The sequence below is a fragment of the Phascolarctos cinereus genome, unplaced genomic scaffold, assembly GCF_003287225.1.
Source record: "Phascolarctos cinereus isolate Bilbo 61053 unplaced genomic scaffold, phaCin_HiC Scaffold_5;HRSCAF=322, whole genome shotgun sequence".
NCBI lineage: Eukaryota > Metazoa > Chordata > Mammalia > Diprotodontia > Phascolarctidae > Phascolarctos > Phascolarctos cinereus.
In genome coordinates this window covers 68,502,851-68,519,047 of record NW_027555958.1, presented here as the reverse complement: position 1 = coordinate 68,519,047, position 16,197 = coordinate 68,502,851, and the positions used below count along the sequence as shown (strand labels likewise).

The 16,197-nt window shown below is 39.9% G+C and overlaps 1 long non-coding RNA gene across 2 annotated transcripts in view; it reads left to right on the top strand.

Annotated features, from left to right (window-relative positions):
- Positions 1-1,705: 1,705 nt before the first annotated feature.
- Positions 1,706-16,197, top strand: part of LOC110217638 (uncharacterized) — a 79,394-nt gene continuing 64,902 nt past the window's right edge. For both annotated transcript variants that reach the window (XR_002327107.2, XR_002327104.2), the window contains exon 1: positions 1,706-1,848. This is a non-coding gene — a long non-coding RNA (uncharacterized LOC110217638). The remainder of the gene's footprint in view (positions 1,849-16,197) is intronic.

Below are 16,197 nucleotides of genomic sequence, written 5' to 3'. Positions count from 1 at the left end.
CTGCTCCGTGACAGCAGTAGTGTGGCAGGGTGCAGGGACAGGGGTAGAGATTGTTTCTGGCTCTGGGCTCTTCCTTGGACTCTCCAGATGGTACCACATAACTCTAAGACTTCCAGGTAATGGTGGGAAGGTGCTTGCCCTTTCTACCCCAGCATCGTGGCAGCTGTGCCTGAGTGATACCTAGGGCAAAGGCGAGTCCGTAACACCAGGGGAGCTGGTCCTTTGGCCCCTTGTTACCTTTTCTGTCATTGTATTTGTTCTTCTCTCACCTTAGATGAATCAATACCTATCCCAAAAGGCTAGCTAACAGAGACGATGGCCTCTCACACAAGGTGATTAGCCCAAGCTTGGCTAGTTTACTAGTGGATGTGCTTTGTTGAGCTGGCCTGGAAAATTCAAATCTTTACTAGTATTATTTCTATGAAAAAAAAAAGTTCCTGGGTATGAGTCCTGTTTCAGACATTTCCTAGCAGTTTGACCATGGACAAGTCACTTAACTTTCCTCAACTGTAAAATGTGGAGAATAACACCTATTTTCTCTCTGTTTTTTTTTTGGGGGGGGGAGGTAAGGCAATTAGGGTTAAGTGACCTGCCCAGAGTCATACAGATTGTGAGTGTTATGTGTCTGAGGCCAGATTTGAACTCAGGTCCTCCTTACTCCAGGGCCAGTGCTCTATCTCCTGCACCACCTAGCTGTCCGCAATAATATCTATTTTCCAAGACTGTTGTGAGGATCAAATGAGATAATTTATGTTACAAGGTTAAAGTGCTATAACAATGCTAGACACTAATCAATGTGTAAGTTACAGATAATTGTATTTCAGTACTCTTGGGGATCCATGATTTTCCTTATGTGAGTAGTCCCTCCACTGGTAAGGATTACATCATTCATGCCATTTTATCCTCAGTAATTCTTGTTCATTCCTTCCATATATCTTTTAAAGGATATCTCTCCAAAGCTCTGGAGGCCGCCCTCTTTCAGTCTTTCATGGATACTAGTACAATATTCAGAATGTTCACCTATCTCCCATGTGACCAGTCCACTTCCTTTTCCCATCATATGTTTCCTGGATTGAGAGGTAATTTAGCATAAGAAACAGAGAGCAGATCCCGGGGTCAGGAACACCTGGGTTCAAATTCTGCCTCTGACACATGCTGTCTGTGTGCTCAGGCAACTCTTTAAGACCATGCTGTAGTGCAGATGCCTATCTGCATTGCTAGAGGAAATTTCCTCACTGAGAGTTCTCTATGCCAATGGAATCACATGGCCAGTCTTAAGCCATCCTTTCTATCACTTCTTGTGAGCCAGACATCTAAGGGCTGTGACCTGCTCATACCTGCCATGCTTCTTTCCATTGTCCTTTGAGTCACCACAGTTTGCAATCTAGTGTTCCGTGATTTGAAGCCGTGCAACATCCCTAAAAGAATATTGATGTTAAAGTGGCTCGGGGTCAGGAAGCAGCTTGGGAATTGCTTAAAGCCCCGTGCAATTCCCCGAATACAGTACAGCTGTAGCTCTCTCTCTCCTATTCTAGGCCCAGCTTATTGTTTGTTGCCATTTCCTATCCAAGATAGAAGTACTGATTAACAAACTCGATGGGCTATCCATCCAACTTCATGTCATCATCTGGACAATAGTTCTTCTCTATTACTTTGTTTTTTCCTTTGTGGACTAGTAGGCTGATCCTTTCTGAATTGTTGTAGATCTCAGCAAGGTGGTCCTGTAATGTCCTGGGACTTGGATGCAATCAGTACGTTGTCATCCACAAACACCAGAGCCTACAGGAACTCATCTCTTCTATTTAGACTCGTGAAAGGCATCCTCCATGACAGTGGTGAACTCCTTCGGTGAGGACATGACTCCCGGCTTTATGTCTCATTTTTATAATCAAAAGAGTGTTGACCTAAATCGTCTTTGAGAATTCTAATGTTTTGCTTTTTGTAGCTATACTCCTAGCACTTAGCATAGTGCCTAGTATACAGTAAGGGCTTAACAAATGCCTTTTTGTTTATTCATTGCATTTATCAAAGCTTCTAGTATGAGTCTAGCCTATGTCTGAGAGACATTTTATTGGGGGAGAGCCTTTAAGGCACTATTTTGGTCTAGCAAGTCAAATACTTTTTTTTTAAAATTATCAACAACCAACAAATATCAGGATCTTATTTTTTCCCTTGTGTGACTGAAAAAATATGGTTGTTGCAGGAAATCATTTGCACAAGCTTCCTTGTTCTCTACTATTTTCATTGATACCCTTGACGTGGGTAGATAATTGTCTTAAAGATTTTAAAGAAATGAGAAAGTAGGCATATGATTTAATAGCTTCTTGTGAGTTCTTGATCACTTAAAAGCATCCAGGATTTTTTCCAATCATTTGATATCTTTACTGCTTTCAGATCATTTCAAACCTTATCTCTCAATGGCTTCAAAGTCTTGTCACTTTCAGAATGACTTTCTTCTGTGTGTAGTTGGTTTGATCCAGCTGCTTTTCCTGACTTCATTTTCTTACAAGCTATTCCCAATACTTCATAGAGACTGGGGACAAATGTGTCTAAGTACTATTGTTAAGTGTGAATAAATTGCTATAGAAATACTGACAAATCTGTTTCGTTTTGTGGCTATTTGTTGTCCAAGTTCCACCTAAAAATCCTCTTGTGATGATGTTCAGTTAGATGTTCAAAATACATTACAAAGCCAAATATAAGTGACATTTTGATTAGTTAGCTATTTGGTTCCTTCTCCTCAGCTATAAACATGCTCAAATCTGCATGTTAAAAAATAAAAATAAGAATGCCTTTGACTTTGCTATAATTTGGTCTGTCTCTTTCCTTTTTTGCCAAATTCCTAGAAAGACTAGTCTGTCCTCACTGCTTTGCCTTTATCACCATTTAGTCTTCCATCTCTTGAAATCTGGTTTCTGTCCCACCACGCTACTAAAACAGCTTTTTTTCAAAGATCACTAATGACCTCCTTATCATCAAGTCCAATGTCTTTATTTGGTCCTTTATCTTTGACCTCTCTACAGAATTTCATTATCTACAAAATGAGATAGTGGTGGATAAATCTAGATGACCTCTAAAGCTTCTTCTAGCTTTAAGTTTGTGATGCTGTCTCTTCCCCTCAATTGTGTGAATAATCAGCATTTACAATCATAGAATTTAGAGCTGGAGAGTATCTCAAGTTGAGTTAAATGACTAGATATGGAGAGGCTTTTCATACAATGTTTAAAGCGAAACCATGAAACTGTGACTATAAGAGCATTAGTATCACTGTTAAACCATTGGGAGGATTTTCTTCCCTTAATTTTGTGAGAACTTATTGGTAATTAATCAATAAGCATTTATAAGATCCTATTATGTACCAGGTACTGTGCTAGGCACTGGGATACAAAGAGAAAAATGAAATAATCTTTGCTGTCAAATGGCTTACATTCTAGCCAGGGACACAACATGTACATATATTAGTAGGTATGTGAACTGAGTCCTTATGAGGATGCACGATGTTTTCTGCTGATGTAATTCCAGTGTGGAATTGAGAATGTGCAAGGATTGTTTCCATTCTGCTTAACACATGAAGGAGCCTTTTAATTGGCACTGAGTTGAAAGTGAGAATACATTTAGAGACACCAGCTTGTTTTCTTTCTCCTCCCTGGCTGTAATCAAGGGAAGACACATTGCCGTAAGCCTCTGGATTGGGAGAGAGGTCTTTGGCCTTAACGTCTCCACTGAGAATCACAAGGTCCTGAATACAGGTCTCTATTCTTTACCTCTTTGCATTTGCTCTTTCTTGCTTTTAAGTGAAAGAAGATTGGAGATGGCTATGATCTTGCAAGCTTCAAAAGTTAGGAAGAATAAGCTACTACAAGTCTGGTAATGGGAGCTCAAAGTAAAGTTGGCTACCAGTCAAGGGACCAGTGCAACCTTGCAGAGTAGGAGCCAAGCACTAGTTCAGATGCTGTCTTGTCCAGTGTATGCTATATTTAGAAATGAACTCAGTGGGGAGAAAGCTATGTAGGATTTGCTTTAAATTTTAGTCCACTCTCCCCAGGTACCAAGGTGCTTGAAAGGATAGTATGTTTCCAGATGTTGGGGTAAATGCGTTTGTTCTTGTTATATCTTCTCAGTAAATATCCTTTTGTAAAAGCTAATTTATGTTAGTTGGTTAATTAATGAACATAGGTGGTACCAATTAGAGCACTAGATCTAGAGTCAGGAGGACCTCAGTTCAAATCCGGCCTCAGACACATAACACTAACTATCTGTGTGACTCTGGGCAAGTCACTTAACCCCAATTGTTTTGCCCCCCCCAAAAAAAGTAAAATGGGGATAATGATAGCCTCTACTTCCCAGGGTTATTGAGAGGATCAAATAAGATGATTGTAAAGCACTTAGTACAGTGCCTGGCACATAGTAAGTGCTACATAAATATTAGTTATTATGATTATTATTGCTATTGTTTTATAATACCGGGGCAATACTAGGTGGTGATCGATATTGGGGAGAAAATATTGGAATGAGGGGCTCAAGCTGACAGCATTATAGAGAGATGTGTTTAATTCTTCAGGCACTACTGCTATAACCTTGAAGAGTAGACATAGCTAGCCTTGCTCTGGGAGACCAGAGTCAGTGAGAGTGGGAGTTGAGATAAGGATGCTCAGAACTTATAAAAGCCATAAGTATGTATGTAATCAATCCCTTCCTCAATGCCAAGTAGAAGAATGATTTTTTCCAAAAATGACAGAAATTCTTAGAAAATTGTAATCTTTATTACTCGATATTTGAAAGCGTGTTGATTCTGAAACTGCTTGCTCTTACTGTTATTTTTAGATTCCCAGTAAAGACTTGATATCTAAGGTCATGTCAACATGACATTGAAGATTTTTTTTTCCTTTTCTCCCTCTCTTCAGAAAAATAAAACATTGATTGTAGTGGCTTGCAGCGAAAAGCCAACTTTCAATTGTGAAAGTCTTTACTGAGCATCTATACTGTGTGCTAGGACTAACAGTTGGGTTGCAATTAAGAGCCAAAGTTATGCCTCTTCCTAAGACTGTGGATTTGTTCAATGGAAGGAACACTGAGCTAGGAGTCAGGAGACCTGGGTGTGAGTCACCTTTCTGTCACTAACTAATTTTGTGACATTGGATAATTCACTTATCCTTTCAATTTCCTTCCATGTAAATGAGGGGTTTAATGTCTCCCTCCTTTAGGGAGAGAGACATTTTCCCTGTGAGGAATCTGAGACTCAAAGAAATGAAATGACTTAACCAAGGTCACACATCTGCTAAGTATCTGAGCCAGGAGTTGAACTTATGTCCTTCGGCTCCAAATTCAGTACCTTTTCCACCATTCCACAGAAGTTCAGACTTTATTCTGAAGATAGGATTTAAAGGTTATTTAGTGGTGAAGTGGTGTTGGGGTAAGGGTAGGCTTCTGAGCAGTGGGTGGAAGTTGTAGAGAGGCAGATTTGGGCTTGGCATCCAGAAAAATACTTCTCAACAACTAGAGGCATCGGAGAATGGAATGGGCTGCTCCACAAGTCAGGGGCCTCCCCCTGACCTGAGGTCTTCAAGCAAACACTTGATGAACATTTGTCAGACTTCTTGTAGAGAAGATTCTTGCTTGGAGATGAGTTGGAAGGGACTCAGAGGCCATCCCTTTCAACTCTGGGATTCTGTATTTGTTTTGGAAGTTGATTCTGGTTGAGGCTCTGTAGTGGGGAAACACTGACAGCAATGAAAATTCCTTCTTGATGTTGCAAAGCTACGCGCTGCCATCAACTTCTGCTACCTCCCCAGTGGAATGACAAATGATATACATTACCCAGAAGGCTATATGCTCCCAGGAGAGGCAGATCAATGTCAAAATGACATTGTTTCATCTCAGATCAGCCAACTAGCTCTCTGTCTCCAATGGATTATAGAGTTGTTAGGGTTGGAACTGCTACAGAGGACATACTTGCTTCTAAGGTAGTATCCTCAGCACCTTCTATGCACCGTACTTAGCATCTAATACCAAGACCACATCATGGTAGCAAAGACTTAGAGTAAAGACTACCAGAGGGCAAGTCAGTTCCACTCAGATGGATGACAGCAAAATAACCAGGATCATATGCTCATAGATAGAGGTAGTGGAGACTTCAGAAGTGATGTACTCCATTCCTTCATTTTACATATGGGGAAACTGAGGTTTAGGGATGTCAAATGACTTGCCCATCTGGTCCTAGGTAGATGTAAAAAGGACTTTAGAGACCATCTAATTCAACCCCTTCATTTTATATGTTAGGAACTGGAGTCTGGAAAGTTAAATGACTTGCCCAATGACCTTAGGTTTAAATCCAAGTCCCCCGATGTCAGAGCCAGGACTTTTTCTACTGTAGCACATTGACTCTCATAACGATAAGTTTCAAAAGGGTGGCCAAAGACACAAGAAATCAATCCGTTAATTGATGAGTGTTTATTGAGCATCTACCAGATGTCTAAATGCTAGGTGCTGTTTGGAACATAGAAGACAGGTAGTAAAAAGATGAGTCAGAATACTTCCTACTACTTTCAATTATTGTCTCACAATCACAGATTTAGAGCTGGAAGGGATCTTAGAGATCATTTAGATCAGTTTCTCTCAATTAACAGATGAGGAAATTGAGGCCCAGGGAAATAAAGCTACTTACCCACATTGGTAGTAATGATCAGAGCTGGAATTTGTACGTAGGCCCAATCTCTCCCTCTTTCTGCCTTATCTGTTGCATGATCTTGGGTAAATCACTTAACTTTGTAGCTATAAATTAGGGATGCTGATTGTATGCTATCTATCTTATCCCACATGAAACCTCTCTACCTCATGTGGATGCTGTGAGGATGATGTAAAACAAAGTACATGAATAAGAGCTTTGAAAAGCTGTAAAGCATTGCACAGAAGTGAGCTGTCATTATTATTAAATATAAAACATTGTCCCTATGTTCGTGGAAACTGTTATTTAGTGAGGAGACAAGAGGGTAACACCTGAAATAACAGGAAACATAACAAAATACTTTTACTTTGTGCTGAAGTGAGGCTTTGGCAGGAGCCCTGAGTGAGAGCTCTGCCCTAGCCAGCCCACATTTGCAGTATTGTGTTCAGTTTTGGGCATCATATTTTTGTAAGGACATTGAAAAAGCTGGAGAAGGCCTAGAGAAGGACAACTGGAATAATGAAAAACCCTAAATTCTCTATATTAGGAATGGGGGTGATGGGAGTAGCTTCTTTGCATTGGCTTCAACACTGGACCAGGCTACAAATGACCAGATTGGGACAGCTGCATACAGAAAGGTCTAAGGTCTAAATTCACTCACAGTAAGGCATCATGAACTGAATTGGTGGAGGTGGGGTGGGATGTGTGGGAAGGGCTACCTTCCCTTCCCCTCCCCTTTCACCCAGTAAAATGGGCTTGGGGTTTTAGTCTGGTCTGTTTCATTTGTTCTCAATTTTATGTGCAGGCAGTTCAATCTTCACTATAACTGGGAGGTCAAGCCTTGGCAACCTTGTAAGCAGGATTCAGGTTGGTTGTGCAATTAGCCAGCCCAGCAAGAAACCCCAACAAGCCAGAGTGTCCAGGTCTAAAGCCCAAAGAGGGTTTTGGACTTGAAATTTAGGACAGTGCTATACAAGAACTGAGCTAATCTGTGAATCTAATACCCTTCCTCTCCCAGAGTATGAGGTGGCTGGGGGGTGATGATGGTGGTGATGGTGACAGGTGTTATGCCTCTAGGTGCTGGAAGGAATATTTGTATAATTATTCTTGCTGTATCTTGGGAGTACTTATTCCTTTGTAAAAGTTAATCTAACCATTAAGTGGAACTTGGGTACAGACCTCCTGTAACTGGGGAATACCTTCAGTGGGGTTGGAGTGAATAGCAGACAACCTAGACTCCCTCCAAAGTCCCTTAGGGATACCAGAGAACTCTGGGGTAAAATATAACACTGGCCTTTAGGCAGTAGTGGCCAGGGTCATCATTGTTAACATATAAGGATTAATTGAAGAACCTGAGAATATTTTGCCAGGAGGAGGAAAAAATGACTCAAGGCAGAGGTTGAGTGTGGAACATTATATCTTTCTTCTTATTGGACTATCATGTGGAAAATAAATTAGAATCATCCTCCTAGGCTTCAGAGGGTAAGACTCAGAGCAATGTGTGGAAGTTGTAAAGAGTCAAGTTTAGCTTTGACATCAGGAAAAATTTCCTAACAATAAGAGCTATCCAGATGTGAAACAGACTGCATTGGGAAGATATATTGAAATAACACATGTAAAGTACTTCACAAAAGTGCTATGTGAATGCTAGCTGGTTTTCTCATCACTGGAGGTCTTCAAACAAAACCTGGATGATATTTATTGGATATATTGAAGTGGGGATTCTCATTCAGGTACAAGTTGGACTGGTTGGCCATGAAGGTCCCTTGTAACTGAGATTCTGTGGGCCAAATTTCAAGTCTTCAAAGATAGATAGGATTTCTATAAGTAGTAGGAAGAGAGTTGGGCCTTCTAGCTGACAGATTCCTGGAGTTGTTTAGCATCATCAAAGTTTCTTACTTGAATCATCACTCTTAAGCTTCACAACAAACTTTTGAGGTTGTCCTAGAGGTGCTATTTTTCCCATTTTAGATACAGAGACTTAGAGATTGACACGCATGGAGACACAGACTATGTCAGAAAGGAGAGCTGAACTCATGTCCAACATTCTTTCCATCATGCCACATTGCTTCCCATGCATTCTCCATGAGATGAGCAAAATGTATGAAAGTATGGAGGTGGGAGTGAATGTTGTATCTTTGTAAGCAACCAAATATTGTGTCTGGGAGTTGTAAGAAAAAAAAAGAAATATATATAGAGAGAGATCAGAGAGATATCAGGCCTGACAGTGGAAGGCCTTGAAAGCTAGGCAGCAGAACTTTGGTTTTATATACTAGGAAATAGGGCAGTAATAAAATTTGTATTTAAGTCTATATGACCAAGAGCTATTTCCCAATGAATATGTTGTTAAAGGAAGCTTTTAAAGGAAGAATTGCAAAGTTTTAACTACTGGATGAAAGATTGCTCTAGATCACTAATAATAAGAGGAATGAAAGGTCAAGTAGTTAATTCATAGCTAGCAAACTGGCAAAGATAATACGAGATGGAAATAGTCAATGTTGGAAGGCCTATAGAATGGACTGATGGCAAGAAAACACACACACACACACACACACACAACTTGTCTAAAGACAAAGGTAATTAATAAATCACAAGAGTGAAATTCACAGGTACTGATTTGTGGAAAATGGAGCCTAATGACTACACACATTTAACTAATGTAAAATCGCTTGTCTTCTCAATGAGGGGAGAAAGGGAGAGAATTTGGAGCTCAAAAATTAACCAAAAAAGGGAATGTTAAAGATTGTTTTTGCATGTAATTGGGAGGAAGTAAAACATTAAATTATAAAAATAAAAGAGAAAAAAATCTTCAGTAAAAAAAGAAGAAAATGGAGCCTAAATGGATACATATACATCCATCTAAATGTAGTCAACAAGCATTTATTAAGCACCTACTATATGCCAGGTACTGGGCTAAGCAATGGATACACAAAGAAAGAAAGACAGTCCCTGCTATCAAGAGGCTTGCACTTCTAACAGGGGAGATAACATGCAAGTGACTATATACAAACAAGATATGTGGAAGATAAAGTGGAGATAACCAATGGAAGAAAGGGACCTTTAAGGGGCACCAGGAAAAGCTTCCTATAAAAGATGCAATTTTAGCTGTAATTAGAAGCAACCCTGTAAAACTGGGAGGCAGAGATGCGGAAGGATAGGATTCCAGGCATGAGGGACAGCAGGGAAAATGCACATAAACTAGCTATGTTGAGGGCTACCCTTTCACATTAACCTTCATTCAGACAAGGAAGATTGAACTGGCTTGTTTTCCCAGGGTTGGAAAGCTAGACTTTGAATCATCTGGGGGTAAGGAGAGGAGAATGGAGGTGGGTGGGTTGGAGAGAGAGAGAGCGAGAGGAAGAGAAAGAAAAAGAAGTCAGAGTGGAGAGATATTAACCCTCTGATTCAAGGACCAGTACTTTATATACTTAAAAGGATATGACACAGCTAGGTGGCACAGTAAATAGAGTACTGGGATCACAGGAAGCCCTAAGTTAAAATCCCACCTTAGACATTTACTAGCTGTTACGACCCTGGGCAAGTCACTTAACTGCTGTCTGCCCTAGTTTCTTTACCTATAAAATGGGGAAAATAATATCACCTAACCTTCAGGATCGAAGCAGATAATTGTAAAGCGTTTAGCACACTGCCTGGCATAAAACAAGCACTACGTAAATGGCAGCTATTGCTATTATCTATTATGAAGTATCTTAAGCATATAAGGAGCTAGGTGGTACAGTAGTTACAGCACTGAGCCTGGAGTCAGGAAGTCCTGAGTTCAAACTTGACCTCAGACCACTTACTAGCTATGTGACCCTGGGCAAGTCACTTAACCCTGTTTGCCTCAGTTTCCTCATCTGTAAAATGAGCTGGAGAAGGAAATGGCAAAGCATTCTAGTATCTTTGCCAAGAAACCCCCAAATGGGTGTCATGAAGGGTCGGACATGACTGAAAATGACTCAACAATATTGTTATGAAGTTTTCCCTTACATCCACCTAAGGTTCTATCTTTGCCGCTTCTACCCATTACTTCTAGATCTACTCTCTTGGGCTGAGTAGAACCAAGCTAGTCCTCCTTCTTAATAATCTTTCAGATGCTTGAAGCTGGTTATTACATCCCCTTGAATCTTCCCCAGGAAGATCTCACTCATGCCTGGACTAGACTTTTTCTCCTCTGTATCTCAATAATAATAATAAAAATAGCTAGCATTTAGATAGCACTTTAAGATTTTCGGAGTGCATTACCAATATTATCTCATTTGAGCCTCAAGATGACTTTGTGAGGTAGGTGCTTTTATTTATTGACTCCATTTTACACATGAGGAAACTGAAGAAGACAAAAGTTAAATGACTTGCCCAGGGTCACAAAGCTAGTTAGTGTTGGAGGCTGGATTTGAACTCAGGTCATTTTGATTCCAGGCCCAGCGCTCTATTTACTGTGCACCATGGAGATAACTCTGCTGTGAGGTCCTGCTGTCTTTACTGATGATTCTGTCCCTGGGATCACCATCTTAGGAAGGATTTCAGCCCTGTTTCAGCTCGCTGATGCCTGCATTCACTCTCTAGGTTTCTCCTCCTTCTTGCCTACACAAAGCATTGTCGCTATTCCCTCCTCACTTCCCCACTCCTCTGTTTTGTGTTGTATTATCCCTTTAGAATATAAGCTATCTGAGAGTAGGGATTGTTTTGTTTGCTTAGCACAATGTCTAGCACATAGTAAATACTTAACAATGTTGTATTTCATTAAAAAGTTTGCGCACAAGTAAAACCAATGAAGCCAAGATTAAAAAGAAAATAGGTAACTGGGAAAAATATTTTTTGCTGCAAGTTTCTCGGATAAAGGCCTAATGTCTCAAATATATAGTGACCTGTGTCAAATTTATAAAAATACAAGTCATTCTCCAATTGATAAACAGTCAGAGGATATGAACAGGCAGTTTTTAGAATAATAAATTGAAGCTATTTATAGTCATAAGAAAAAACACTTGAAATCACAATTGATTAGAGAAATGTAAATTAAATCAACTCTAAGGTACCACTTCATACCTATCAGATTGGTTGATGCAACAGAAAAGGTAAATTACAAATGTTGGAGGGGATGTGGAAAAATTGGGACACAAATGCATTATTGGTGGAATTGTAAATCAATTCAACCATTACGGAATGCAATTTGGAACTGTGCCCAAGGGCTATAAAACCATGCATACCCTGTCACCCAGGACACCACTACTAGATCTGTATCTCAAAGAGATCAAAGAAAAAGGAAAAGAAAAAGGACCTATATGTACAAAAATATTTATAGCAGCTCTATGGAAATTAAGGGGATGCCCATCAATTGTGGAATGGCTGAACAAGTTGTGGTATATAATTGGGATGGAATATTATTGTACTATAAGAAATGACAAGCAGGATGATTTCAGAAAAATCTGGAAGGACTTAAATGAATTAATGCAAAATGCAGTGAGCAGAGCCAGGAGAACATTGTCAGTAGTCACAGATTAACTGTGAATAAGTTCTCAACAATACAATGATCCAGGACAATGCTGGAGGATTTATGATGAAAAACACTATTCACTTTCAGAAAAAAACTAATGGAGTCTGCATGCAGATCAAAGCATACTATTTTTAAAAAACTTTCTTCATTTTTCTTGTTTTGTTTTGGGGTTTTTTGGTCTATGATTTTCTTTCCTAACATGGCTAATATGGAAATGTGCTTTGCATGACTGCACATGTATAATCTATATCAAGTTGCTTGCCTTCTCAATAGGTAGGGAAGGAGTGGGAGGAAGTAAGAGAAAACAAAAATTAAAAAAAGTTAAAAATTATTTTTATATGTAATTGAGAAAAAATTAATTTAAAAAATTCTACTTGTTTATGTCTGTCTGCCTGCCTATCCATCCTCTCTCTGTTGAACAACCCCAATTTCTTTAGCATTATCTGAAGACCTTTCACTATCATAGCTGCCCTCTTTTAGACATTCTCTAGCTGTGCTATCATCTAAGCAGGCAGGCTCTTAAGATATATGAATGGAATCTCTTTCCCAATGATGGAAGCCTTCTCTTCCAAACTCCCTCAGAACCAGATTGTCACCTCAAACCCACTTCTTCTGATCACAAATCCAGCGCTCTATTCATTTTTCTCATTCTAAGATTACCCTCGATTACAGATCTAGACCAAAGATTCTCCAATTAAAGCTATCCAGAAGTAGACTGGGTTGTTTTGGGAGATAGTGAGTTTCTCCTTACTGAAGGTCTTCAAGCAGGGCTTGGTTGACTACTTGTTGGGTTTGCTGTTGAAGGAACTCTTGCTTTCATATAGGTTGCACCTATACCAGAGATGGCCTCTGAAGTCCTTTCCGACTCAGAGATACTGTGACCAGCTAAAGCAGGGAGGATCCTTGCTCCCTCCTCTGTTCCCTGTTTAACCCTGCAAGCAAGGACAGCCCTTCCAGCCCCAAAGGTTTAAATTAAATTTCAGTTCTTTTCCTTCTTCATCATAGATATAACATCCCTCTGAGGCAGAAAACTGGTAACAAACTGGTTTAGCCACTTTGGTGTGTCTGCTATAGTCTGATAAGTGGGTGCTTCAAAGGCAAGAGAATAATCTCATTTATTACTCAGATGTGGGTAAATTCTGAACCACTCAGCTTGTTGCACCAGGTTAAAGTGCTTCTTTAAGCTGGGAGATGATCTTCATCAAGATAAACAGTGTCCAAGAGGACTGGTTTACAAGTAGGTATTCAGTCTGCACCTTTCTTCCAAAGAAACATGAATAAGAATTTGTTCTTTTATGCCATCCAAATGTTTTACAGACATTAACTCACCAATCTGTATGGCTCCCTGTGAAAAGTTATTATCCTTCATTTTCAGATGTGGAAATGAGACAAAGGATGTAAGGGACTTGCCCAAGGCCACACAGCTGGTCAGTGGGAGACATATGATAAGGAATTCCCTGGCTTCCAGCCCCATATGCAGCCCAGGATTCTGAGGGAAGTCAATCCCTTGGGCCTCATCACAGTGTAGAGAAGGGGGGTGAAGAAAGCCCAAGCCAGTTTACTTGAAGAATTGAATTATGGAATGAATTAAGCCATTTGTCATAATATCCATTGATTTGGACGTCACAAATTTATAATTTGTGATAAATCAGACAGGGGTAGGGTTGAAGTTTGCTTTTGCATCTAAGGGACCAAAGATTTGCCAGACAAAGTAAACGAGATTGGATGGGTGATGGATGTATGCTGTGTGGTAGTGGGGGAGATGCTTACAATTTTTGTATGTGCGGTATTAATATTATTCATAGTGATGGCAATAATACTCTCTTATATTTGCCCAGTGCATTGAACTTTTCAGAGCAGTATTCATATCTAGCTTTCACAACAGCCCTCTGAGGTGAGCAGATTCAGACTGCTTCTAAGCATCCTTAAGAACTTTGGAAGCACCTCCCTCGCATGCAATTAAAATGTTAATCACCAATCATTCTTATCTACTTCATTAAAGCAGATCCCCTAGGACTCAAGTAGACCTTGGAGCATAGCTTAGTTCTTGTTGTGGACTGAACTTGAAAGCATATGAATTACATTTCTTTGGAAATATCCAATCATTTAAACATCACTAATTTATACAAGTTCCTGTGTTGTAGTGAGATTTTCTTTTTTTTTTTAACTATGGTCAGTAAATCTCAAGGCTCAAAAAAATTTATTGAACACATAAAATGTGAAAAGCATTGCGTTAGGCATTGTAAGTAATTAAAAAAAAACCCAACCTAACCAAATTGAAGAGAATCTTGCCCTTAAGGGCAGCATTTTTAATGGGATGAAGGAGATAAGCCTGGGGAATGAGAGCTAGAAATGTCCACAGTGAGCGATAAGGACCAGAGGAGTTCAAGGCAATCAGGGAAGGCTTTACTGAAGAGATGGGGTTTGAGCAAAGCAAGACAGACCAAAGGGGTTTTAGTAAGTGGAAACATGAGGGAGGGCATTGCAGGGAGTGGCTGTATGCAAAGACATAGAGGGGAAGATACCAATTTATGAGTTGGAAGTGATGGGAAATAGAAAAGGAGATTTTCTGGGGACTTGGTTACTTTAGCGGACCTAGCCCACTGAGAAAATGGGGGGGAGAAGGGGGGGAAATTATCTGAAGATTGATGTTATTTCCCCCCAACCCTCCCTATCCCACAGCCTCAGGATCAGCGCTGGGGGCTGTCTCAGGCAGCAATTGTTGCTAGGACATCACTGCCACCTAGTGGAGATTGGTGTTATTGCTGCACTGAGAAACTCGTTCTTAGCGCTACTCTCTATAATATTGTACTTTTGCTACCGAACCTGGATGTTCGTCACAGGACAAAGTAAACAGGCTGACTTCCTGACAGCCTGATAGACTAGAACTGTCAAAATCATACCCTCAAAGAAAAAAACAAGAGATGATAGTATTATGATACTATTTAAAATGTAATATCGTAGGATTGGAAGAAAGGTCATTATTATACCTGCTTATTCACCTGGGGCTTGATGATGATAATACTAGCAATAGAAACAGCAACAATAGCTATCATTTATAGAGTAAAGTTTGCAAAGCACTTTACAAATAGCTCATTTTCATTTTCAAGACAACCCTGGGAAGTAGATGCTATTATTATCCCTATTTTACAAACCAGGAAATTGAGGCCTAGAGAAGTTAAATGACTGGCTCAGGTCACACAGCTAGTAAATATTGGGGGCTGGATTTGCTCAGTCATCAAAAAAAACCCCACAAAAGTATCTCTATAAGCTGTTTTTGCTATTATTTACTTGCGACAGTCTTATACCATAAATACATAAGGAAGTGGTAACAGGTATTGATGATATGTCAAGAGGCTTGGGGACAAGACACTTGACCTCTCTAGGCCTCAGTTTCCTTTTCTGTAAAATGAAGACATTGGACTAGGTGACCTTCAAGGTTTCTTCTTGGTCTAGCTCCTATGACTTTGTGACTAGGCTACCTTCCTATCTGTATGACATTGGATGAGTGACATCTCCCTGGGACTTAATTTGCTAATTTGTAAAATGAAGGACGGGACTAAAGCAGGGACTCTAGCTTTCAGGGAGTTCTTGAATTTGGATAGGAAAAGTTATACCAACCATTTTTTTTTGTAATCTTATGCATTTTATTTTATGCATTTAAAAACATTATTCTGAGAAAGACTTCATAGGCTCTACCAGGCTTCCATGGGCTTCACCTATCAAAGGGGTTCCATGGCACAAAAAGGGCCCCTGGAAGAGAGAATCTCACAGGTCTTTTCTCACTGTAAATCTATGGTCTAAACGTATTTGCCCATGGTTCACCTGGAAACTAAACAGTGGGCATATGAATGGTTCAGGCTGGAAATTACCTTAGAGACAGGGTTCTGTTGGAGCTAACTGGAATCAGCTTAGGGAGCTGATTATTCTATTTTCAGTGTAAGCATTTACAATTCTGAAATAGGCGAATGCTAGAAACCAGGGCTTGATTAATAGCGTTCTTGATTACTTGAGGCAAACAGGGTTAAGTGACTTGCCC